Genomic DNA, 24,057 nt, shown 5'->3' on the forward strand with positions numbered 1-24,057 from the left:
TATCATTTCAATCAGTCCTTGGCCTGCTGTGAAGCGTCCAGTGTTACTGGCTGCCCATGGTTTCATCTGCCCCACTGTGGTATCATGTTGTCCATGTCCCTTACAACGCGCAGGATTGCCGGTTGCGTGAATGTCCGGAAATTGAAGCGGCTAGACACAGGCAGGCGGCGCCGTTTGCGGGAAGAGTGGGTAGACCCACAAGACGCTGCCCCTCCACCTTACAATAACTAATGTTTTATCTGGTTTTTGTCTTAGCTTAATACATAGACCTAGTTCCAGGAAGTAACTAGAACTGCAACTGAACCAATCTGTCAAACCAACTTGTGCCAGCCTCACAAACAGGCAGAGCCTGCCCTTTCCATTAGTCAGTTTAGAAATAAAAGACTGAACAGAACTCATACTGATGGTCATCACACAATCAACTGCAACACACACTTAGGAAGCCTGGATCTGTCGTATCACACGCGTGTACACTCCATCCCAAATTTATTGACTTGGAAGGAGCAGACATCAATATTGGAAATCAGTCCTTTTATTCTTGATTAAAGTTGTGCTCATTACTTTTAAAGAAATAAAAGGCTCCCTCCAGACTGAAAGGACACCTTGGATCAGACTAATGGAGTCTAGAAGTTCTTAACTCCTTCCTGCTAGGTCTTGTCTACACGGAGTCCTCAATAGCACTTGCAAAGAACATATTAACCTCTGCTCTTACCTTTGTCATTAACCCCTTTACTGCTAAGGCATTATTATTAATCTCATATAATTTCCATTGAAATCAATGGAAAGTCCATGACGAGTTACCCTTGTCGTTAGCAGCCAATGGTCAAGGCAGACAATAACACAAATTGTGAATGTTATATTCTCGAAAAGAACATAACTACAAGGAATACAGATTAGCACGGGTCTAGACCTATGATCCGTGGTGCCACGCAAAGACTCCAAGCCACCTTATTTGGAAAAGTGTGCACGCAACCTTGGTCATCGGGGGAAGGGTTGGTCACCATGTGGCAGAAACAACATAGAATACTTCGTTCAACATTTTGAGTAAAGGTTATGTAGGAACCTTCGTTTTTGCACAGAACCAAAACGTATCCCACCCACTCACTCTCACCTGTGACCTGGCAAAGCATCCATTCATTCATCCATTACATCATCTTGCAAGGGGGTCTGTTCAATAAGTTGTAGGTGCTATGTGTATTTGTAAAGCTACTATCTCCCACGAGGGTATCCTGATGTTGAAGGTCAAGTCGGAGAATGGATGTTCCCAAGGTAGTTTTTACCTCTACTGTAGTTAATATCCACAAAGTATTAACTTAGTGGGTAGTAACTGACGGAATGTGTGTGAACTGGGTTCTTAATGCAGTTGTTTCTTCAGGGGTGTAAATGGAGGGATTGAATCTAATGATTTTTTTTTTGATGTGAGTAAAATAAAAACCATGAGTGTACTGATGCATAAGTACCATAGAGTACTCCTGAAGAGAATCTTCTCTATGTGCAAAAATGAAGATTCGTATATAATGATTACTCAAGATGTTGAACCAAAATATTATTTTTTGTAGTTCCCAGTATAATTACATAAATATAATTAAACGTAGTCCTTTTAATTAGTGTTCCCCATTTTAACTCTTTATAGAAACATATTGTTGAAGAGGGTCATGTCCACCATTCCAAAATGGCTCCCGCGCTCTCCTACTTGACCACTCCTAGAATTTGCCATTTCGAGGCTCTCCTGTCCCTTTTCCAGTCCTCAAACTGCTTCACAGGCAGCATGCAGTTTTATAAATCACGGAAATCCCTCATAATGATCGAAGTCTTAAGTAGAGAAACTATAGGTAATTAAAAGTCCTCCTAGTGCCCTGTTCATGGCTTTTAAATGATGCCACAAGTGTAATCACGAATGACAGCATAAATGAAATCGCTTCCACCTCACATATGACTCTTCAGTGTGAATGCCACGGGCGCCTTTTTTTTATTACAGGCTATTCACTTCTTCATAGCAAAAACGGATTCCCTGCAACTTTTTTAAGTCACACATCACAAAGCTCATTGTGCTGGTTAATAGAGTGATGTAGACTCTACACATTCGTCCACACAGCCAACCCAAAATTCATTTTACTGGAAGATTTTGATATGGAGAATTTGTTGAATAGTGGATTTGATGAATGATGACCACATAGAACTCAACATTAAAAATGGACAGTTCTTTGAACCCCACTACAATCTGATGAATGCTCTGCAAATAATATAACGGGGCGAAACGCTTAGACAACAGTATTACCCTTCTTTCAGTTGATCCACTAAAGAAACGTGCACAAAAATAAAATGAAGAAACAATAGAGAAAAACAATAATAACTAGCTTCTCTTGTGAATCTGAAATCTAGTCTGCGTGGTTTGATACAATGGCACATTTGTACTTCTAACATACATGTTTTAAGCCAGTAGCTGCTGAAACAAACTTAGCGACAGAGTACCGAAGCTTAGAGGGAAAGACCTATTCTTTTGGAGAGTTTCTATACTATGCATATAATCAGTTTATGCAACAAGTGGTAACTTAGAATGTGCTTCTGCGAACCAGCTGGTCTAATAACGGATTTTTTGTTTTCACGGGTGCTACTGTTTTTTTAAATTAGTGTAAATTCCACATTTTCATGAGTCAGTATGAGCAGTTGATGCTATGTTTGGTCTTTTAACAACAAGAAGTTTACTTTGCATAGCACTGGGGTCATGTACCCTCTGGGCATTGTTTTACCAGCGATGCACACAGTCACTTTCTGTATGACATGAGGCCTAAGTAGAAAATACTTAGAAATCCGTGTGAAAAACATTTCCATACCCTAACATGGCCTCAAGAATCACTCTTGCAATAAAGGAGGGATGTACCGCTAACGTATGGGTGGTCATGTGGCCACTTCTATCTTATTCATCAAGAGGTCCATCAAAAATATCTCCCAGATACCTCAGTGTACATTTGTTTTGAACTCTCATAAGTGAAATGACCATAGCGTCTGATGGTCTTTATATTGCCATAACTCTCCCTCATATGAAGATTCACAAGCTCCATCATCAGAACTAAAGTCAACCTACTACCTTAGTTCCTAACCCAATATCAACCTACTAACCTAACCCCTTGTTCCATTATCAACCTACTAACCTAAAAACGTGGCCCAATAACCTACTAACCTAACCCCCTTGATCCCATATAAACCTACTAACCTAACCCCTTGATCCCATATCAAGCGACTAACCTAATCCCTTGATTGAATATCAACCTAATAACCTAACCACATTCCACAATATCTACCCACTAACCTAACCTCAAGGCCCAAATGAACCTACTAAACTAAACCAATGACCAAATATGTATCAACTACCGTAACTCATTGATCCCATGTCAACCTACTAACCTAACCCCTTGCAATCTTATAAATCTACTAACCTGACTGCATTGCCCAATATCAAGCCACTACCCTACTCCTGTGACCCAATATCGAACTACTAACCTAACCCCAAGTTCCACATTAAACCTACTAACCTAGCCACGTGGCCCAGTATCAACCTACTAACTTAACTGTTTGATCCCATATCAATCTACTAACCTTACCCCTTGATCCCATATAAACCTACCAACCTAGCCCCTTTCTCCTCTACCTCTGACATTATACATGCCTATGAGCTACCTACCACATTATCGTACTAAATAGGCTAACATATCTTTTTAGCCGCACACCATATGTGCCATCTACCTCTGTTATCACTGTCAAACGATACTGTATTATCCTATTAGCTGATACCTGTTTCTTTCAAACAGTGACACTATCTAAATTTGATGCTTATGTAAAGTGCTTTGTAAAGTACTATGATACTGGTCATCTTGGCTCACTGAGTCTTGCATGCCGGTGATCGAACTTGCTATTCCACGCGGATTTAGGATCGCGAGGATGGATCGACCATCTGGCAGGGGTGGCGGTGTGGCTGTAATCTATCGTGACCACTGGGTAGTGGTGAGTGAACCGCCAGATTTATTTGGCGATTCAGAAATGCTACACTTTGCTGTGGTTCTTTCCCCCCACTTCACTTTGGGAGGCACCCTACTCTACCGCCCCCCGTCTATCCCGGTAGCTTCGTGGGCAATATTGAGGAGGTTATTGTTCCCCGGGCCCTCAATTTTTCTCGCTATCTCCTGCTGGGTGATTTTAACATCCATATGGACACTGGGGATCTGCCTGAATCAAGGGGTTTGGCTGATGTCCTTGCGCTGGCGAACCTGACACAATGGGTGAACTTTCCCACTCATAAGGCTGGTCATTGGTTAGATTTGGTCTGCTCTAACTTTGAGATCACTATGTCACCCCCTATGAAGGTTACCTGGTCGGACCATGCCTTAATTTTGTTCACTTGGCCCTTAGGTTCTAAAGTGCTGAGGGATTTGCCTGCCCCTCAAGCTCACGCCCAGAGAATAAATGTAACCACCTTCTCAGATTCGCTTCTGGCTAACCGGCCAACGTTGCCGTCTAACCTAGAGTCTGCAGTGGATTTATTCAATGCTTGGGTTAAACAAAGCGCCGTTGTGCCCTCCAATAAAGGTGGCAGTAAACGGGTCAGGTCATCGCCCTCTAAACCCTGGTTCTCCCACGCTCTCAGGGAACTTAAATCCGGCTGCAAAAAACTGGAGCGAGCCTGGCGCCGTGAATTCCGCCCTGATCTGAAGAGTGATCTGCGGAAGGCGCAGAAGGTTTACTATGCCGAAATTAAAGCTGCCAAAAGTAGGTACTTCTCAGAAAGGATAGAGAAGGCGGACAACGAAGTCTTTGCCATTGTTCAGAGTTTCCTTTCTCCCTGTGCTGCCTTACCAGTTCTTCCGGCCTCCGATCTCTGGTGTGAAGAACTGGCCTGCTTTTTTGATAATAAAATCATCAAAATTCAAGAGGAGCTCCAAAATTCCAGTGGGCTTCTTCGGCCCTTGTCACCCTTCGCTTGTTCTGGGGGGAAGCAATCTACTAGCCAATTTACCACCTTTGAGCCAGCTGTGCAAGCGGACGTGCTGGCCATCTTGGAGTCACTAAAGTCGGGTTCACCCTCTGACCCTTGCCCCGCCAGGGTTCTGGGGGGAGCTGCGAGCTTGGTTTATCAGGAGGCCACTCAGGTGGTCAATTTGTCTTTGTCCTCGGCCTCAGTGCCACCTTGCTGGAAACAGGCGAAATTGCTTCCCCTCCTTAAGAAGCCTGGCCTGGACCCTCTAGCCACGTCCAGCTATCGTCCGATATCGTTGCTCCCGGCACTGGCGAAGGTCTGTGAAAAGGTTGTCTATAGGCAGCTGAATAATTTTATTGAGTCCTCTCAGGCCCTGCACCCGGCTCAATCGGGTTTCAGGGCGGCTTTCAGCACCGAGACGGCTCTGGTGGAAGTTTCGGAGGCCATCAGGGAGTGTCTGGACGGAGGCGGCAGAGCGGTCCTGGTTTTGCTGGACTTATCTGCCGCCTTCGATACGGTTCCCCATGCTCTGCTGCTGAATCGGTTGGTAGAGGTGGGACTGTCAGGCGCGGTTCTGGCTTGGCTGTCCTCGTTTCTGTCGGAACGGACGCAGCAAGTTTGGATGCCTCCTTACGCCTCGTCTCCCAAGAAGCTCAGCACAGGGGTCCCCCAGGGGTCGACGTTAAGCCCCCTGTTGTTTAACGTTTATATGACCCCGCTGATCTATCTGGCTGAGCAGTGGGGAGCCAAAATAATGGCGTACGCCGACGACACTCAGCTGTTGTTTACCTGGCCTAAGAATTGCCTAGATGCTAGTGTCGTCTGCTCCTGTCTATCCAATGTCTTTCGGTGGCTCCTGTCAGTCCAACTTAAATGCAACGAGGACAAGACAGAGCTGTTGTTTTATGGCAACTTTCCGGCCAATTTTAAGGATCTCATTTGGCCGCCTGATTTTGCTTGTCCCAGCTCTCTTGGAGGCCCGGCCAAAAACTTGGGGGTCTGGTTCGGACAGGATCTTAAGTTTGAAGTACATCTAAAAAAACTTACGGCGACCTGTTTTGCGACCCTCAAGTCACTAAAAAGGTTCCTTCCACTGCTCCATAGGGAAGCAAAAGAGACGGTTCTGCGTGCTCTGATTCTATCTAGGCTGGATTATTCCAATGCCCTCTTTAGCGGTCTTCCTAAATATCTCATCAACCGAATGCAGATTATTCAGAATGCGGCGGTCCGACTTTTATTCCATCTCCCGAGAAGAACTAGCGCTTCTGCTCATCTCCGAAAGCTCCATTGGCTTCCAGTGGCCCATCGTATTGTGTTCAAATCTCTGGTCCTGGCCTTCCGTGCCCTGCATCAACACGGACCACAATATTTGCACAAGAGGTTCACGTTTTATTCCCCTCGCCGTGCACTCCGATCAGCTAATCTCCTTCTGATGTTTACGCCTAAAATCAGATATGTGAGATTGGGTGGTCAATCTATTTCTGTCCAAGCAGCTCGATCCTGGAATGCCCTGCCGCTCTCTTTGCGTGCGTCAGCCACACTGGCAGAATTTAAGAAGGGGTTAAAAACTCACCTTTTTAATCTCAGTATCTAGTTGCTTCCCTTCTTCCTTGGTTCGGCTCTGTTCTAGTTCACATATCGCGCCAGGATACTCTGTAGTAGCAGAGCGCGTAATAAAATCTTTTATACATACATACATACATACATCTTGCGGTTGCTCCATATAAGAACGCATTGAATAAGACTAAATCAGTACATGAAATAAGCTGGTAGTATGATGCTCTGATAATGTAACTGATGTGAATTTCCATCTAAAGTGATGAGTCCAGCATTTCTTCCAGGATTTGAACCATTGTTATGGTGGAAATCGCAGGAAATGGCCTTACCTCTTTGTTTACATTGTCCTCCTGTTATGCTTCCTACCCCTCTCCTCTCTACCCCACCTTACTGTTTGTGTATCCCATTTCCATTAAAAACAGGAATAGTATGAGTTGCAATGCTGTTGGCCTCTAGTTTATTGGAATTTTAACTCCTCTGTTTTTAAAATAGGTTATTTCTCATTGCTTTATGTTTGATCTTTTTTCTAAAGTACATGTTTACCACCCCACCCCCTCAAAAATCCAAAACTCGGAAAGCAAGCCCCCTCCACCTTGGCTCCTTGCCATCTTCTTGTTAGACTTGCTGGGACTTTTAGCTGAAAATGGGAAAATGACTACTTCTGCACACAAATGATAAAATGAGTCATTTGGACTGTTCCTCTCTCTCACAACATTACATTAATGATGAATATCGAATTAGAAATGTAATCCATTTGGGGATAGAGGAAGGCACCGAGAGGGACCTAGTGATGTATAAACATAGGTACCTGATATTTATGGCAACCGCCGTAATAAGACTATGTATTGCCTCAATGTGGCTACAGAAGGATGCACCATCTTTTGAATTGTGGAGAGCCTGATTTTTAGCATCCTTTAATATTGAATAATGTTTATATGCTCTGAAAGGCAAACGGAAAAGGAAACTTGGCCACTAAATGTGGGGTCCAGTTGTGACCTATATGGGCTTATAAATCCCAGGGCTTTGTGTTGTGTTCCTCTTCTCTTTTACTTTATTGACTATGTTTTGTATTAATTTAAGAAATTGTGTACCGCTGGCTGATGTATTTTTCTATGATTTTTCTTTGTCTGTACGATCATGGATTAACAATAAAATCATTTAAATAAAAAACATGTATTCCATGTCTTTATGTTTCCACATACTGGGCACACACAGGTTCTCCAATGTGTAGCCCATATTTTGAGTGTTTGCTCCTACCACAGTCGGTCAGGTGTAGTACCAGAACAGAAAGTTGTGGCTTAAATATCCTCTAATAAAAATATAATTTCCTAAATATCATTTACAAAAATATCGCCCCATTGAGACATAATACATGGTTTGCAAACATATCGCCCCATTGAACATAATACACCGTTTGCAAACATATTGCCCCATTGGACTTAATACACCAAACTAAGTGATCAGAGCCATTTTAAAGGCATGGGCAATATTGGCGATTGCCCAGGGCACATTAAAAAAATATTTTTTCTCTGTCATGGATCTCGCCTCATTTCACCTCACCTCTTCCACCTCACGCCTCTCTCTCTCTATACCTTTTGCTGTCTCATTTAGTACTATACAGTAGTCCACTAATCATCCACCATTTCTTTCGACCAATGGTAAGAACACGTTAATTAGACACGGAATTCCAGATAAAACATTGTCCCGTGATTAAAAAAAAAAAAGATTCAAGCACAAACGTGAGTTATTTTATCAATGCTTATTCAAGGTTTCTTTTGGCTGGTGGACACCGGCCAACGTGTGCTTTCAACATTTTTTGCCTGCCCCTGTTTCTGAAAGTGTAACTGTAACCTGTAATTCAATAATGCATGCTATCACAAGGTCGTGCATTAGGTGAAACTTGGAAATTAATTCAAAGTTATTCTAAATAATGCCCCCCTGCCTCTCAAAAAATGTTTTGTTTCATGTTCCAAAAATATTTCAGTTGGCACTGGGAGTGATACGTAGGCCACAATATTTATGTCAAGGGATAGTTTTGTTGTTGATAATTTAACATCCAGCTGTCAGTAGACTACAACTGGAGAACATGGAAAGGGAGCCTAGTCCATGTGGCTTGTAGGTGCCAAGGTACATTGGATATAGGCTCACAGGAAATATATGTCAATACATGACCAAATCGTGCCCAGGGTGGCTAACTTCTGTGCCATTGAAAATGCACATTGTGCAGCATGTTATGTGGCACTAATATGCAGTTACTGTGACATTGTAATGCACAATCTACAATCAATCCATTTACTTTAGAAAACTATTTTTTAAGTAAGAAACATATGAAAATTGAGCTGCAACTATAAAAAAAAACAATATTCAGCAATTATTTTGTCGTCTTTGATACACAATTTTGAATTAGGTTGTAGAAAAAAAATCTGTGACGTGGAATTCTTGCTATAAAAGCTGCACCTCTGTTAATCTAGTTGTGAAAACTATGTTGCAAAACCTGTATCTGTGGAGGCAAACATGATGCAGGGATAAGGCAGACGCCCAAAAGGGTATGTCAATTAAGGGAGAAAATGGAAACAGGCAAGGATGTGGAATTTTGACCTATATGTGGGGATGACGTACTTGTGGATCAAGGGGTGCTAGAGTAGTTAAGGAATGCCATCAGCTTTGTCCCACCTGCCAGCCTCCTAGATCTCATATCTCCATTGAGCTAAACTCTCTAGACTTACTGACTTCCAACCCAAGCCTTAGGAAAACCAATATCAACAGACGAGTTCCCCAAGGCAATAACATCCTTCAACTTATGTAAAGCCCTGCAGCTTTAGAATTATTATGGCTATATTTCATAAGAGTAAAATTAAATCCTTCACACAAAGTAAATCAGATTTTGGAGATTATGCCAGGTACAACACTGCATGATGCTACCATCAGTTAGAGAGGTGCAATACGAGATAAAACGAGAAACAAGAAACTCTTTAGCGCACTTAAGGCTCCTGTAGGGGGTAATAATTAAACTATACAATATTTTATTGGTCTCCAGGCCCTTGACTCAAACTCAGGCCTACTCAAATGGGCTGAGTGGAGACAAATACATGAAGCGGTTTACATAGCAGTGCAATGTGTGTAGAGAATAGAGCACTACACTCTACAAATGTTATTATTACAAATCGTATTTATTGTTTCGGCTTCTGACTCTAAGCCATACAATATAAAAACACAAATTAAAAGCATCACTTTATAAACTAAATTTGTCTGGACAATTTCATAAAATATTCTACTTAAATGTTAAAACCACGGACTAGCATATAAATATACCACAATTTCGTCCATGACATCTTGAATCATCTTCCTTTCCTCCTAAAGTGCACAGAGCATTTAACTGCTGATTTATTGTTCAGTTTTGTGTCGCCAGATAGAATCAGTTGCAAGCAAAATTTTTGGATACTTAGAGAGTAGTGAACTATAAAGTTGTGTATGACTCCAGTATGTTTCCTGGAAGTAGCTCAAGGGCTGCAGAGACTCCCCAGAGACGCGGTGGTCTACATATTTGGTGGTCTTGCCCGGCACTTCAGCCATTTTGGTCCAATGTGCTTGATATAACACGTGAATGCCTGGATTCCATTAGCAATCGACACAGGGCTGGTGTTATTTAGACCATGTCTCACAGGAAGGAGGGTAACTAGAATAGATGGTGGTCTAATATGGCAATATTTAGAAGCAGTGAAACTGACAATACCCATATGATGGAATAAAGACTTGATTCCCCCCCACCCCCCATGGTATGCGGTGTGGTATACACAAATCTGGAACACCCTGGTTTGGAAAGACTAGTGGCTAGTGCGAGGAAAGGACAATGGAAGTTTGACAGAGTCTGGAAGCCGCTACTGGAGTATATATTGGTGGGACTCCCCGCTTTTGCTTTTGGCACTTTATCTCTTCTCTTGATGACTACAAGGACGCCAAGGGCGAGTAGTCATGGGGGAGGGGAAGGTAAGGTTTGGGTGGGTCGCGGGTGGGACTTGGGGTTAGGCTAGTTTATACTGTTTTCTCATTGACAGGCTAAATTAATATAATGCTGTAATGCTTAAACATACTTGAAAATGGTATTGGATTATGTGCTTGTTTTATATTTAAAACCCCAAAATGCTTGTTTGAAAAAGACCTCTGTCTTTTTCAACAGCGGGGTTCTGCTGAAAGCAACTGTAAACAGTCTTATTCAGCGCTGTGGACTTTAAAATTCAACCTTCTGGAATCAACCAATGTTCAGAAACACCTGAAAAGAACATGAAACTGAAAAGGCGAGGAGCACATTAAACCCCAGTCTTGTCAATGCTCCAGACTAGATGGGGACATCCTAGAGTGCTTATTGTTGGTGATTACTAGAGATGCAGGACTGGGTAAAGGGAACTGTTTTACCTTTTCTCTACACTGCAAGGCCCCATTAAAACCATCTCCAAACTCTGAGTACGGCAGTCACAGATGATGTGCCCGCGGGTGATTTATGAAGATATTGAGGAGCGCCACTGCACGTGCAACATTCATTCAAAGTTTGGCAAGTTTAAGCAAGAAAATGTTGTTAATGGTGAAATGTGCAAAATGATGAAGTGATGATTGTGCATTTGTCAAATGTGGCACTTAATTAATTCACACTGGAGGGGAGGTGGACTCACAGTCCGAATCTCACCCACTACTAACCTGTTTGAACAAGAGCACAATCGTGTTAATATGATGTTCATTAAAATCAAGTATACATTTTCTTTAGTGTTCTGCAAATTCCAGCAGCTGAAAATAGCAGCAGCCTGGAAGTTAAATAGTTAACTGCTGAGCCAGTTGTTGGGCTCCTCTACTGGTCTATACTAGTATGACATACATACCGCACTATTACCAAGGGGCATCCATGTGCTGTCCACAGAGACTGGAGTATCCATTACCAGGGTAGGCGTGGAATTAAAATATATGCATGTGTTATATGTTGTTGTAACCAGGCGGGGGTATTATTTGTACCATAATAGGAAAGTAGCCCCCGATCTTAAGTTATAATCTCCCCTAAGTCAATTGTAGGACTAAGCCTGCTAGATTTCAGAACGTGAGTACTCTTGTCACCCACAGTCCTTTCTATTGGCTCATCATAAATGTTAGTCAAAACGTAGACACCTTTGTTGTCTGTAAATAGCCAATCAAAGAAAGGCGTTCATCTGTATCATCAAATACATGGTCATTTTGAGTTTAGAGTTTCATCTAGACCCGACAATCTGTGGCGTAAATCTAGCCTCCGTAGTCCCCACTGTGTGGTGGGCCCTGTGGGCCATGGGGCCCATTCCGGCACTCTGTGCGGGTGGCAGGTCCCTGGCCTGTGAGCTCCTGACTGGCTCTGGAGTGTTGGGGTCCCCTCCATACACCTTGTAGGGGGCACCCTCAAGTTTTGTTACACCCCTGCCTAGAAGTGGCAGCAGTACAAAATCCATAACTTTATTATCAGTTTTTGCACATACGAAAGTGCCACATGTTTTTTGCAAAGCCAAAAGCACGTGGTAACATATGGCAGTATTAGTGCATGAGCAAAACATGGCCATTAGCAGAAATTTAACTTTAATATCCATTATACAATCCACGCTTACTGAGGACTTGTGTGAGAACTCCTAATTGGTGATGATCTGTCACTATGTTTCGTGTTGTCTTAGATATGTACTAAAGGGCATTATATACTCATATCCAAAGCATGATTTAATGTTAAGTTTGACCATAGTTAGTGATTCTCACTTATAGTTAACCATAGTTACGGGTTCCTGTTACATTAGCTATGGTTAATGTAGGCATCAGTAAAACGACGCCTGCTAACATTTAAAATGCATTTTGGATACTGTGTTTTATCTCCCTCTCTTTTTTTAAGACTGATGTAGCTTAAACACTTTAAATTGTTTCCAGTGTTTTATTCTGTGATAACTATTATCATTGTGAGTTTCATTGAAAGTTGAATAATAAGTGTAGAAATTGTATGTTTAATTGTGTACTTTTGAGAAAGTTAGTTTCAGATGCTCCTATCTACTCTTTCAAGAGCAGATGCCCTTTACACTCTCTTGAGACCCCATGCTTATTTTGCCCCACTCATAGAATTAAACTCTCATGCAAATCTTTTCCTCTTTGTCTGATTGATCCTTCATTTGGTTCTGCCTTCAAAGACGTTACTTGCTGAAACCTGCTGCTGACCTCATTCGAATCGTAAGCTCTGTGTTAAGACATTTCCCTTCAGGGGAACCGCATCCTATTCAATGTGATATGACTATCTTTAAATAACTTGCCTTTGTATTTGCTATCTGGCTTGCTTTGGATTATACCAAACAACATGTTATAAGGTGATTATTGATTTATGGCTAAATTGAATGATTTGAGTTTGTAACTCTGCTGATCTGTTAACAAACTTTCATGGTCTCCTCTCTCATTATTGTGGAGTCTAAAGCACTTCACTGTCATTCATGTGTTGTTGATGAACTGCTGTTAAGCCTTTTTTAGAGACCGAGGCCATACACTTGAGTGGTGCTTGTGCTTGAATTGCACTACTGATTTGCACTGTGCAAACCCCATCCCATGCTGCTTCAATATGGTAGCCGAGGATAGTTCTCATTGAGGTTTAGAGGGTTAGAATTTTCCCCAGAGACAATTAGAATCTGCCCCAGCCCAGTCCGCTTTGAAGCCGATGAATGAAATTCTGAGATATGCAAAGTATTGCAGTGATGATCTGGAAGCGAGACAGAAGAGAATAAAGGTGACATTTATGTTGGCTCTAATGAAGGTAGGACAGAAAGTATTACAAAATAGCCCGCATGTCGTGAGTTCAGGTTATGGTCCCAGTGTTTGTGCTTGTGTCCAGAGAGTTGGATATCAAGGTGGTGGTTGGTCAGATGATGCAGAATGGGGAGGGTATCCCCCAGGATAAGGGGCGTGGGATGCTGGTTGTCCCAAATTCAGGAATGGACATAGCTTTGTTGAAAAAGAATACCTCATGTCATTATTGTAACAAGATAGGACATTAGAAACAGAAATGCAAGTTGAATCCAATTCGAAAGCAAATTGATGCTCAAATGCCAAATTCAAGGACCCCTAAACTCTGGCATGCCCAAGTCCCGCTAATGAAGCAAAATATGAATGGCCTAAGGTTTAATGCAAACTCGAAGTTCAGCTAAACACTATTATAAGTTCTCACGCTTTCCAACAATTCCCAATTTTTAACAGTTTCAGAGAATCCCTGTTCTGATCAATCACAAGGACATTGCATGAGATGGGAGGAAGATTGTATGCTTGGTACAGTCCTTGAGGTAGACCTGGGTGGCTCTTATGTGGATGAAGAGGTTAATGAGCACCCTCTGTAATATTTTATTGACACGGGAGCTACCTGCTCTACTGTTAGAATTGTAGAGGTCCTAAACCAACCCTTCTTGTGTCCAACTTATAGACATACCTAATAAGCAGATTGTGAATGCTGTCTCAGCCAAAATCCCTGTAATAATAGGTCCCCTTGAAAAGGATCATCACTTTGGAATATGTAAATTGAGTCCAGTCAATTTATTGGGCAGGAATCTTCTCTGCAAATTAAATTGTGTAATCTATTGTGCACTGATAGTCTTGAGCTTCGGAGACATGATGAGGATGTAGCCTTTATATTGAGCACACAATTCAGCCCTTGCATTGTTCCCAGTTTTGACAAAAGAAGTCTTACCCCCATTTTTAAAGGACTCTGTGAAGGAGGAAGTCTGGGGTTACACTGGTAAAGTTATTGGGCTAATCAAAGATGTTGAACCTGTTAGAATAACAATGAAGTAGAATGCAGATTATCCCCAAACACTCTAGTACAACCTTTCATCAGAGACGGTAGCTGGAATTACCGTGTAAATGAGTCAATGTTAGAGCAGGGCTTCTTAAAAGAAATTCGAAGGAGTCCTTGTAATGGGTTTGCAGAAACCAAATAAAAAGTGGTGAATCGTGCAGGACCCTGAAAGGTCAATCGTAGTGTTGTCTCATGTTGTCCTGTGGTACTGAATCATGCACTATACTGTTCCAAATGCCCTGTGATGCAGAGTGATTCACTGTCCTCGACCTGTCCCAAGCATTCTTTTATTCTTTTCCTTTCCTTTGCTTGAGGACATCCTGTTCCTCTTTGCATTACGATTCTAAAATAAAATTCTGGCACTGTGCCGAATCCCGCAGGGGTATACAGAAAACCCCTTGATCTTTAATCAGATACTCAAAAAGAATCTTGTGACCTTGCATTTGACATGCAACTCAGTCTTGGTCCAATATTTCAACAACCTATTGGAGGCATCAACCATGAAAGAAGCATATAGATAAGACACCATTACCCTGTTGAGCCACTTGGCTGAAAATCTCAAAGTGTCCCCAACCAATTTGCAGTAGTATCAGAAGGAATTCTTGTATCTTGGATACCATATTGAAGAAATCAAAACTCCTTCTCAGGGGTCTCACTAATACAAAGAAGAAGTTGGCACAGAAGCTGAAATATAAAAGAACATCTTTATTAAACTCAAATGAGTGAGACTACGTCACACAGAAGCCTTAGCAACTGAATGAGGCAGTCTCAAGAGTACAGAACACTGGGGCCTTATATATGTGAGGGTTACATACTCAACATAAAAGCAAGGGGCAGTCCTAGCTCATGCAAGCATGCAAAATGCCTAATATGGGCATGCAAGATCTGCCAAATATTAGCCAATAGGAAAACATTCAAAACAAGGCATCATGTAACTAGAACGTCCCCCTTGAGTCGTGTTTTTGCCCAACCCATAGGTCAATCAATGACAGCACCTATAGGTCAATCAGTAAGGGCAGGACATGTTTGTGTGCTTCAAAGGACAACTTGCAAAATAGGATAATGCGGGGAAAGAATACCAAAGGCCAACAGATATGATAAGGCAGGGAAAGAATACTGAAGGCCAACAGATAGTTGGGACAAGGATTTGTCAGTCTAGACAAGGATTAGTCAGTTTGGCTAGTTCCTGGAATATGCTTCACAACAAGGAAGGGGAGGTTATTTGACACATGGCAGTACAAAGGGCAAAAACACTCGGTTTACCAAGCTGCCTGAGTGAGGGCAACACAAAATGGCGACGGAATACAAAATGGAGTTGAAACTGAATTACCTCAGACCCTCCGTTTGCCATTACGCAGGCAAAACCTAATTCATTGCTAGGTCAGCATTTTCCATTCTACACATTTCATTTAAGAGACAGTGGTGATCCTTATCAATGCTCTCAGGGGAAATGGGGATACTCTTTAACAGAGGATGGACTTTATTCTGCTTTTACTAAACAGAATACTACTCTAAAACAATGCCAGCAAAACAATAAGAATCAGTCTCCTAACACCCATTTTATGCAATCGCACGGAAACCGGTTGTGCAATCACAACTATGCCTAAAGTCCGTTCTAAGCCTCTCTGGTAGGCTTCTATCGTCCATCAAATCTGCTTCCATTGTCGCATCGGGCCTCTTGATTCAGGCCTTCCATGAAAATAGTGCTTCTCAGTATCCGTTGGAGTACCCTCCTGGCAAACACTCACAGCTCACTCGAATGTCTCAATGTCTCAATGCAGTGCACCAGTGTCTCTCCTCTGCGGCAGACACTACAGATATTGTGCTCTTCATTGGTCGTGGGCACAGATCATCTCGTGCAGACCCAAGTACTATTAATCGGGAAAGGGCAACAGACTTTCAGACTCAGCAACACTTTCAGGCTCCACCACTCATTATTCAGTGTCGGAGGACGCTCAGGCTGCTCTTTTATTAAATTTTTCTTTTCATCATGGGTACCACAATGTAGTGCCTTTTGCCAATCTTGGATCCTCCGGTGCACTGCCCTTCCGTTGGAGCAAAGAAAGAGGGGGTGGCCAAAACTCAGGCCAAGGGGATCAAGGAACTGCACACTGTCAGAGGTTACCAGCACACGACAGGTAGAAAACTGAAGCCTCAAACCAGCCCTGCCATCAACAACAGGGATCCTTCTCTTTCACTCTTTTGCACTGAAACTCTGGTTCTGTGATGTCCAATGCCGTCTGATGGAGCAAGTACGATGCTTGGAGATACCATTGATGGCGTGCTGGCGATCGCTGTCCAGCCTTGCTACTTTCTGGGTGCTAGGACTGTAGGGCCAAGACGTCTGCCTTTCATCTGTAGCGGTCACTGATGGGAATTAGGCTTAAATCAGTGTTCTGCAGGTTATTATGACTTGATACTGCAGAACCTAGTGACGTACGAAATGTGACACAGTTGTTAGTTTCCTTCAATTTAGTACAAAAACAGTTCATTGTATTTAACAATGGGACTGCAAGCAGGTGGCCTGCAATCTGTGAGGGAGTGGCCATACACCATGGGACAATTCTGGTCTAGAATACACTGTCATTCTCAAAGGCAATACTTCTAATCTCTTCAATTGGGTACCCTTCATTAACCTCTGCCATCTAAGGGTAGATAGTTACATGGGAATTCTATCTGAATGGATGTCCTCACACATGGTGGCATTGTCTAATGGGGTAAACATTTTTTTCTCAATGATTACGTCTAGGTGTTCCTAAATTCCTTATCTAGAACACCTCAAAAGAAAAATCACATGACACAGATTATCAGGGACATGTAGATACCTCCCTTTAACAATTGTGCATCAGGTGCACCATGCAATACAAAGGCTAATGATCAAAATGTGGAAACAAAAGACAAGAACTAGAGAGTCCTGGTATTTCCATGATTTAGAACACATCTGATCCCACCGAAAATTAAAGCAGCAGGAACAAAAGGGTAAAAAACCAAATTAAAATAGTCATTGAAAATTTGTCATGTTCAAAAAAATAAATGTAAGGTATCTCCTATTGAGGTGGAAAACTTGTCTTATTATAGTATTGAGTCAGTTAACCAGTCCATCACTACCCTGACAGTCAGACTGGAAAACATTGAAGTAGGCCTAAAGAAAGTTCTTGAAAACCAGTCTGGTCATACAAAAGGGAATTATACATAATATGGGGGTCCCTGGTACATTACTGCAGTCTGGAAGTGTGAACCTGAACAATACACCATCAATAATAAAAGGGCTGACTGGTGAAAGCAATACGGAAAAGGGAAATGGGACTAGGACACAGCTAAAATCCCCAATAACTAGGCACAATGCGACATCAATCAGGGGAGAAGCGATAAAAGAAAAATCTATAGGAAGAACAAGAAATTACTCGGGTGATAGTCAAGTTTGTAACACAATACCAAGAGTATGGGTGAGACACAAAAGTCAAAATGGTACACAAATTTTTACTCTAACGCTGGCTGCTACAACATATACGGTAATCTCAGCTAATGTTCCAGTTCCTTCTTCAGGGAAAAATTAAACCTGGTTTCCTTTAAGGAACAAAGCCATACACTACTTAGGAAGCAGAACAAAACTGACTAATGTGATATAGAAATTAGGTCACCATGTACAAGAGTCACAGATCTATAATTTATCCTTGCCTCCAATCAGGATACATACATCTAGGGCTGCCTGTTCCTTAAGGGAAGGGGCAGTAACGTGACTAACTGCAGGTGACACACTTTGATCCTGTGTATCTCTTTTTATTTTCTTTCAATACCGTTATAGCCAAATAGGCATGCACTGGTGAAGTGTTGTCTCTCATGTTCACAGCATGAAATATTATTATCTGTGGAATTTAGTATCGGAATAAGTCCAACCAACTGTTGCGCAGCGATATGCATCGTCATGACATCCCTTCACAACACAGGAGAACTTGTAATAGTATCAGAAGCAACAACATTAAACAAAAACCTGCATAAAATAAAAAAAACGCACAACGCAAAGCCATCAGATATACTTGCTGTATACCAAGCACAAAAAGCATATACAAAACAATAATATAAATAAATGAGCGGTGACGCACACCACCATGTCATGTACTTTATGCACTGCGAACCTGCAGCTCAAAACCCAATATTCGGGCCTGCTTAATTTGTCAGGCTTAAAATTACACTTTCTTTTACTTTCCTCACCCTCCTTTTGACAGCCGGTCACCAGTTAGTGGTGATCGGCTGTCAAATACAACGTACTGTGTCGCTTCTGACGCACAGGACCAGCAGGAACAATTCATAGAAGGACAAAATGCAAAAACATGAAAAACACACCAACATTTTTTTTTTTTAGCAGAACATTCTGGGCTGCTATCCAGCTTATACATTCGTGATCCCCGCCACTTTTCAAGGTTCCTATAGTGTGCAAGCATTAATGTCTTCTTTTCAGAGAAGCTTTTCCAAGCAATGATTTCTCCATCTGTTTACACTCACTCCTAACTCCCACCTTACTGACCTCAAGGTCAAAATCTGCCTCACGTGTCTCTCTCTCCTTACCCTGAAGCTGTCAAAGACAAAAAACCTTCCTAACTCTTTTTAACCGGCAATAATTAACCCTATTTTAAAACACATGTTATATATATTACTTCTGTTCGGGGCTACAATTTATTTCTATTCTTAGATTATTAAAACAGTTACTGTGAATAATTCGCAGAACATAATAACATGACATACCAGCTTTGGAACAAATGTTTGTTACTACCCTATGCAACGGTACTCAGTTCATCAACCTTAAATGAATGAACGTCTCAGTAGGTCCAGCTAGAGTTAGAACCTTCAACCCCGATATTAAACTCAAACCTCTGCACCGGGCACATTGGCTCACTGAGCCATTAAAAGCAACCCCAAATGGGAACAACCTTCAAATTTGTATTATACCTAAATGTATGCATTCACTGAAGCCTAAGGCACTTTAAAGCTATTGTAAATGGCAAGAATGCTGTTTGAATAGTCTATTTTACCCAAATTCGCCTTTGATATATGGGGCACTTAAAAATAAATATCCTATAATTGTGTTACATATTAATCATCCTCAGAATGTACTTTACAGATTGCAGAGATTGGACATTAGACATATCTCATGTAAATCCTTAGAAAAATGAGTTTTTTACGCCTGCGCCAAGTAAAATTCCATATGCTACTGTCCTCATTATGCAGTACAACACAACTTAAATTAAATTATAATGCTAGGAGGTCACAGTATGAGTATTAAGCTTTATAAATAGTAAAAAACGAATTTAGAAGCACTTATTTTTAATAATTCTTTTTCATAATTAATAATTATTTTTAATAATCATTTTTGATAATTCCACATATAAAAGCAAGCTGCATCCCTTGCCTATCATTTTTAGACGCATTCATTTATAAGCCTAAGCACAGAAGCCTAACTTGAAACATGACACATTTTTGCGCCACTTTTTTTTTAATAAAAGGACAACATTAGAACCAAGAATATGCTTACAAAAATGCTTAAAGAGAGGAAATCCTTAATTGAAATGTCTTCCTGTAATACAAAATAATGAACCATATGTTCGTAACCTTTTTAAAACACTATTCTGAAATGCAAAGTTTCACCTGTGTTTAACTGAGGGCGAAGTCCTGGCTGAGTAAACATTGCTTAGCGGTAGTAAAAGCTTGTCTCTCAGTGTTGTAACATGAGCACGGTGGCAGTCTTTTTCAAACTAAGACATATCAATGCGTGTTCTATAATATGCGTTTGAGTTCAGCAAAAATTTACTTCAGTTGAAGTGTTTGCCTGTTAATATCTAATACAATGTATGTAAGTAAAAAATACTATAAGTTTATTTTTCTACAAAACGCACAATTTCGTTTTTGAGGCCTCTTTTTATATCTATTGAATGTGATTTCTAATTTTATCTTTTGAAGCATTTAACAGTTTGTACATGTGCGTAATTATTTTAGCATATCACATGGTTCATTTCTAGATTTTTATTTAATTTCTACTTAATATTTATTAACTGACATTTTGCTTAATAGACTGAAAACATCAAGAAAAACCACAAACACACATTGAGCTCATTTCAGACATAAACAGAAAGGGGTCAAACACTCAGGAGGACACACAATACAGCGCGCTTTAGCCATTCATTTCATAAATAGCGCCATCGCTATTTACTTACAGAAGTTGCATTAATGGGAAAACCACATAGACATTTAAACACACATTTAACCCACAGATCAACACTTAGGACAGCAACAAAGGACAGCCCACAGACTGTACTTAAACCAAACCATTTGTAAATACTAGTTGTAAGTCATATTTACAAGAAGCGCTTCTCAATAGTGTCCCAAAAGACTGCAAAAGCAGCCCAACAGACTGCTTTGATATCCAAGAAGCCAAAATACACTCAATTCACTAGCTTTGGCTGGCAGAACACCAAAAATCGCTCTGCATATCTCCATTCATAAGATTGCACAGAACAAAGGATCCTTGTATGTATTATGTCCATATTTTAATTCCCTGGGGATACAAAATCACCAAGGAAGAAATATGTTTTTATACCTAAACCTATTTAGATATTACCTCTAGGGGAGCCGGCTAATTTACTTCACATCACACTATGGTACCTTTCAAAAAAGCAACACATTTTTCGATGTGAGCTTGAAAACAGGCATGCCAAAAATATTGCAGAATATGCAAATATTATAATCAAAGTAGTGCTTAAGGTACTCTTCCTACGTGCACCGTTCAACAAAATCAGATAGAGAAAAATCTCCTTATTACCTGCCTACACAAATTGCAATTTGCATATCAAATCCATACATATCCAAAGTTGGCCAACACAAATTCCAAAGTTCCAAAATACAGTAAGCGTTACTAAACTACCTTACCAATCCAAGACCAAACAAATGGTTGTCCAAATTCTAACTGCCAAGTTCTAAATGACCTAACGGCCTTTTTTAGAATACTCACGCCAAAAAAAGGTTCTCAGTCAGGAGTGACATCAGGTGGAGGATTGTTAGAACCGGCTGTCTCTAGTTGGCAGAGGTATGCACTTCTGACAAATAGGGACACACCTTTTCTAGTCAGGGCAAGGGGATCACACCCTTTGATAACCCCTTCTCACCCCCTTGGTAGCTTGGCAGAGCAGACAGGCTTATCTCAGAGGCTGTGTGTTAAGCATTTATGACCACATACAGTAATAAAGTGCATACACTACAAATGGACACGACACAGTAGTATTATAAAAATAAGTATTTTGGGGGCGTGGCCAAGATGGCGGTGTGAGCGGACGTGCCTCTCTGAGCTCCCGCCGCCGGCCGCTGAACATAGCACCTTCATAACCTTTGCCCGGCCGAAAGTGACCCCAGGGTGCCCCTGGCAACAGCGCCTCGCCAGCGACGACCTTCAGCCCCGGTTCTACGACCGAAGGCGGCCTGACCCTTGCGGCGTTCGGCCGCGGAAACAGCGGCGGTTGGGGCCTGGCGCGCTCCGAGAGTCTGGAGCACAATTGAGAGCGAGGCCGAGGGGGGCGGAGCCACGGAGCCGCCAGGGATCGCCTGCAGCAGGGACCAGCAGAGGCGGCGGGTCCGACCCGCACGGGGACGTGCGAGGCCTCCCACGGTCCCGCGTGGAGGCTTCTGCGGACCTGCCGCCCCCGTAGGAGATCGACGTGCACATTGCCTGGATGCCACCGGCTCCCGCCGACGGATCCGCGTGAGCCCCTGAGGCCCACGGCACAGCCCCTGAGACCAACGGCGCAGCTCGGCGGAGAAGAGGTACGGGGGGGTGAGACAGTGATACCGGCCCCCCCCCCCCCTCGCACAACACCTGTGGCCCGGCGCGCCTGACCGAGGTAACGTCGGCACGTGTGGCGCAATTCCTAACGGCAGCCCGCCATTTTTAGGCGACCAGACACTGGGGCGACGGTGGAACGCCGCCTGGAGGACCCGCGCGAGCCCCTGAGACCCGCAATCCAGCCCCTGGGACCCGCAGCACAGCCCCTAGGACCCGCAGCACAGCACGGCGGTGAGGAGGCACAGGGGGGGGCGAGACAGTGACACCGGGCCCCCCCCTCCCTCACACAACCGCCATTTTGGGTGACCAGACACTGGGGCCGCAGTGGAGCGCGACATAGTCCTGGCCCGAGCCCTGCGGCCACCGACACCGTGAGTGGCACTAGGGACCGGCTGCCTTCCAGCCCACCCTCTCGCGCTGCTGCCCGACGCACTAGCACTCGCACCTACCCGGGCACCACACGGGGGCTGCATCGAGGGGACACATCGAGAAAGGAGCCTTCCAGCGGCACACAGCACCTGCCTGCCCAAGGAGCCTGACGAATAGCCCGGCGCTGTCCTCTCAATCACGTAGTAGGACTGGGCGGCGGATCTAGCACCTACCCGGACACTGGCCAGAGGACGCTCCTGGACACCACGGCGAGTGGGGGGTCCCGTCCTCCGGCGTAGCTCCTACCTGCGTAGTATACCCCTAGCGGATCCCTCACACTTGGGCCCCCGCTGTGAGGGCCACATCGCGACGCCGACACCCGGCTGGACACACAGCCATCGCTCGGAGCGCGCCGCTTCTCCGCTGCCCGCGTGCCGGACGCCGGGGGACACTGCAGCGTCTGCGGCCCGAGCAAGCAGTGCCAGTAGCGGCTTGCTGCTGGGCAAGGGACACCGTGGGAGCCATGTCCAACGCTAGGACAAGGAAGGACCGCTCCATTGCTGAGCTCTTCACCCCTGGCGCAGTGGGAAAGAAGACTGATGTCGCACCTACCAGCCACCGTGCGGGCTCCAAGAAGAAGAGCCAAGCCTCGCCAGCCCAGGGACAGACGGACCCGGAGGGCCCAGTCACGCGCTCCTTTCTGGAATCGCTCTTCAAGGGGCTGCGCGACGATATCCAGGAGCTGAAGAAAGAACTCCAGGACGAGATAAAGGAGGTGCGCCGGGACACCGACGCCATTGGCGAGAGGGTGGCGGAGCTAGAGACGAAGAGCGACGCAAGGGATCTAGAAATTGAAGCGCTGCGACAGGAACTAGTGCGCATACACGACCTGCAAGTGGACCTCCAGACGCACGCCGAGGATTTGGAGAACCGCTCCAGGCGGCATAACATCAGGATCAGGGGGGTGAAGCACTCCCCGGACACAGAAGATCTCTTTCGCTTTACCCAGGGCCTGTTCAACCATATCCTAGGCCGGCCGACAGACTCTCCCTTGGGCCTGGACAGAGTGCACAGGACAGGCCCCCCTAGAGCGGCTACGGCCCACCCAGCCGACATCCTCGTGTGCGTGCAGGACTATCGGACCAAAGAAGAGATCCTCAACAAGGCGCGCCAGATGGCGCCGGTGTCCTATGGCGCGCACTCCCCTGCTCTTTATCAAGACCTCGCGGCGCTGACCCTAGAGAAGAGGCGCATCTTCCGACCTGTCACAGCAGAACTGCGGAAACGCCACATCTCCTACAGCTGGGGACACCCCTTTCGGCTTGTCTTCAGGATGGGCAATAATCTCCACCAGGTCCGCTCCCTCAGGGAGGCGTGCAACCTCCTGAACATTGAGGAGCCGACCGAAGCGGAGAATCCGGTAGCCGGGGGCACCCCCAGTGAAGAGGCACCAGGCCGATGGCGGCAGCAGCGGAGGCGCCATAGGCCGCGGCGTCCCGCCACCAAAGAGAT

This window comes from Lissotriton vulgaris, chromosome 4_1, assembly GCF_964263255.1.
Source record: "Lissotriton vulgaris chromosome 4_1, aLisVul1.2, whole genome shotgun sequence".
Taxonomy (NCBI): Eukaryota; Metazoa; Chordata; class Amphibia; order Caudata; family Salamandridae; genus Lissotriton; species Lissotriton vulgaris.